We start from the raw sequence: 4,375 nt of genomic DNA on the forward strand, positions 1-4,375 counted from the left end.
TTGTAACATGTAATGCCACTGACAATTATAATAACACTGGCAATTGTACCTTTACCATTGCTATTTACGGTAAGTTATAATCTGATTGGCGTATAATTATTATTAAATATATAAAATACATTTCGAAGAGTCGAAAAATATTGCGAAAAGTCATACAAAGATAGAGGTCAGAGAATATAGTAAAGTGAAGTCGGCGATATCCAATAAAGTAACATAATTTAAAGAATAGTCCAGGAAAAAGCCCTCCTCCCACATAAACACACATGTCTTGATATTTTTTATCATTGGAATATCTGTATGATTACATTTTATTTATTGTACAGATGAGACAGCCCCTAATGTGACTTGCCCAGTTGACATTGAGGTGTGCACGGACATAGGAACAGATTCAGTCGATGCCACCTGGGAACCAGCCAATGCAACCGACAACTGCTGTAGTGATGTCAACATAACTACTAACTACACAAGCGGAAATTCTCTGACAATTGGTGTATACACAGTAGGATATGCAGCAACAGATTGTAATGGGAATGTTGGTTACTGTCAATTTACTGTTGAAGTTAAAGGTACCACAAACTTTTCCAAATAATTAACATCGTTAAACGTACGTTTTAGTAAATAAAAATAAGTTTGGTTGTTCACAGGAACGTAATTGAAATAATAATAATAATAACATATTCTGTAGTTAAACTATTTAATTTTACAAATGAATGTAATATATGTTGCACTGACAGCATTCTATGGATTATAATTAGATTGTGAGCCTCCAGACCTTCAATGTCCACCTAGCCAAAACGTAACAGGTAACGATAACTGCTGGGCAAATGTCACCTGGACAGCACCCTATGTTACAGACAACTCTGGAGACTCTTTCACACCAGTATGTGATTATATTGGAAGCACATTTTATGATGTCAGCACTGTTGTAACATGTAATGCCACTGACAATTATAATAACACTGGCAATTGTAACTTTACCATTGCTATTTACGGTAAGTTATAATCTGATTGTCGTATAATTATTATTAAATATATAAAATACATTTCGAAAAGTGGAACAATATTGCGAAAAGTCATACAAAAATAGAGGTCAGAGAACATAGTAAAGTGAAGTCAGCGATATCCAATAAAGTAACATAATTTAAAGAATAGTCCAGGAAAAAGCCCTCCTCCCACACAAACACACATGTCTTGATATTTTTTATCATTGGAATATCTGTATGATTACATTTTATTTATTGTACAGATGAGACAGCCCCTAATGTGACTTGCCCAGTTGACATTGAGGTGTGCACGGACATAGGAACAGATTCAGTCGATGCCACCTGGGAACCAGCCAATGCAACCGACAACTGCTGTAGTGATGTCAACATAACTACTAACTACACTAGCGGAAATTCTCTGACAATTGGTGTATACACAGTAGGATTTGCAGCAACAGATTGTAATGGGAATGTTGGTTACTGTCAATTTACTGTTGAAGTTAAAGGTACCACAAACTTTTTCAGATAATTAACATCATTAAACGTACATTTTAGTAGATAAAAATAAGTTTGGATGTTCACAAGAACGTGTTTGAAATAATAATAATAACATATTCTGTAGTTAAGCCATTTAATTTTACAAATGAATGTAATATATGTTGCACTGACAACAATTTATGGATTATATATAGATTGTGAGCCTCCAGACCTTCAATGTCCACCTAGCCAAAACGTAACAGGTAACGATAACTGCTGGGCAAATGTCACATGGACAGCACCTTATGTTACAGACAACTCTGGAGACTCTTTCACACCAGTATGTGATTATATTGGAAGCACATTTTATGATGTCAGCACTGTTGTAACATGTAATGCTACTGACAATTATAATAACACTGGCAATTGTAACTTTACAATTGCTATTTACGGTAAGTTATAATCTGATTGGCGTATAATTATTATTAAATATATAAAATACATTTCGAAGAGTGGAACAATTTTGCGAAAAGTCATACAAAGATAGAGGTCAGAGAACATAGTAAAGTGAAGTCAGCGATATCCAATAAAGTAACATAATTTAAAGAATAGTCCAGGAAAAAGCCCTCCTCCCACACAATCACACATGTTTTGATATTTTTTATTATTGGAATATCTGTATGATTACATTTTATTTATTGTACAGATGAGACAGCCCCTAATTTGACTTGCCCAGTTGACATTGAGGTGTGCACGGACATTGGAACAGATTCAGTCGATGCCACCTGGGAACCAGCCAATGCAACCGACAACTGCTGTAGTGATGTGAACATAACTACTAACTACACTAGCGGAAATTCTCTGACAATTAGTGTATACACAGTAGGATATGCAGCAACAGATTGTAATGGGAATGTTGGTTACTGTCAATTTACTGTTGAAGTTAAAGGTACCAAAAACTTTTTCAAATAATTAACATCATTAAACGTACGTTTTAGTAGATAAAAATAAGTTTGGTTGTTCACAAGATCGTGTTTGAAATAATAATAAAAACATATTCTGTAGTTAAACTATTTAATTTTACAAATGAATGTAATATATGTTGCACTGACAGCATTTTATGGATTATAATTAGATTGTGAGCCTCCAGACCTTCAATGTCCACCTAGCCAAAACGTAACAGGTAACGATAACTGCTGGGCAAATGTCACCTGGACAGCACCCTATGTTACAGACAACTCTGGAGACTCTTTCACAACAGTATGTGATTATATTGGAAGCACATTTTATGATGTCAGCACTGTTGTAACATGTAATGCCACAGACAATTATAATAACACTGGCAATTGTAACTTTACAATTACTATTTACGGTAAGGTATAATCTGATTGGCGTATAATTATTATTTAATATGTAAAATACATTTCGAAGAGTGGAACAATATTGCGAAAAGTCATACAAAGATAGAGGTCAGAGAACATAGTAAAGTGAAGTCAGCGATATCCAATAAAGTAACATAATTTAAAGAATAGTCCAGGAAAAATCCCTCCTCCCACACAAACACACATGTTTTGATGTTTTTTTATCATTGGAATATCTGTATGATTACATTTTATTTATTGTACAGATGAGACAGCCCCTAATGTGACTTGCCCAGTTGACATTGAGGTGTGCACGGACATAGGAACAGATTCAGTCGATGCCACCTGGGAACCAGCCAATGCAACCGACAACTGCTGTAGTGATGTTAACATAACTACTAACTACACTAGCGGAAATTCTCTGACAATTGGTGTATACACAGTAGGATATGCAGCAACAGATTGTAATGGGAATGTTGGTTACTGTCAATTTACTGTTGAAGTTAAAGGTACCAGAAACATTTTCAAATAATTAACATCATTAAACGTACGTTTTAGTATGTAAATATAAGTTTGGTTGTTCACAAGAACGTGTTTGAAATAATAATAATAATAATAACATATTCTGTAGTTAAGCCATTTAATTTTACAAATGAATGTAATATATGTTGCACTGACAGCATTTTATGGATTATAATTAGATTGTGAGCCTCCAGACCTTCAATGTCCACCGAGCCAAAACGTAACAGGTAACGATAACTGCTGGGCAAATGTCACATGGACAGCACCCTATGTTACAGACAACTCTGGAGACTCTTTCACACCAGTATGTGATCATATTGGAAGCACATTTTATGATGTCAGCACTGTTGTAACATGTAATGCCACTGACAATTATAATAACACTGGCAATTGTAACTTTACCATTGCTATTTACGGTAAGTTATATTCTGATTGGCGTATAATTATTATTAAATATATAAAATACATTTCGAAGAGTGGAACAATATTGCGAAAAGTCATACAAAGATAGAGGTCAGGGAACATAGTAAAGTGAAGTCAGCGATATCCAATAAAGTAACATAATTTAAAGAATAGTCCAGGAAAAAGCTCTCCTTCCACACAAACACACATGTTTTGATATTTTGTATTATTGGAATATCTGTATGATTACATTTTATTTATTGTACAGATGAGACAGCCCCTAATGTGACTTGCCCAGTTGACATTGAGGTGTGCACGGACCTAGGAACAGATTCAGTCGATGCCACCTGGAAACCAGCCAATGCAACCGACAACTGCTGTAGTGATGTCAACATAACTACTAACTACACTAGCGGAAATTCTCTGACAATTGGTGTATACACAGTAGGATATGCAGCAACAGATTGTAATGGGAATGCTGTTTACTGTCAATTTACTGTTGAAGTTAAAGGTACCAGAAACATTTTCAAATAATTAACATCATTAAACGTACTTATTAGTAGTTAAAAGTAAGTTTGGTTGTTCACAAGAACATATTTGAAATAATAATAAAAACATATTCTGTAGTTA

At 34.4% G+C, this 4,375-nt stretch overlaps 1 long non-coding RNA gene across 1 annotated transcript; it reads left to right on the forward strand.

Annotated features, from left to right (window-relative positions):
* Nucleotides 1-3,211: 3,211 nt before the first annotated feature.
* Nucleotides 3,212-4,165, forward strand: LOC117116932. The gene is made up of 3 exons (XR_004446838.1): nucleotides 3,212-3,330; nucleotides 3,523-3,759; nucleotides 4,014-4,165. It is a non-coding gene; the product is annotated as an uncharacterized LOC117116932 (long non-coding RNA).
* The last annotated feature ends 210 nt before the right edge of the window (nucleotides 4,166-4,375 follow it).

The sequence above is a fragment of the Anneissia japonica genome, unplaced genomic scaffold (genome assembly GCF_011630105.1).
Source record: "Anneissia japonica isolate Jap-2015-1 unplaced genomic scaffold, ASM1163010v1 scaffold624_len94709_cov209, whole genome shotgun sequence".
Taxonomy (NCBI): domain Eukaryota; kingdom Metazoa; phylum Echinodermata; class Crinoidea; order Comatulida; family Comatulidae; genus Anneissia; species Anneissia japonica.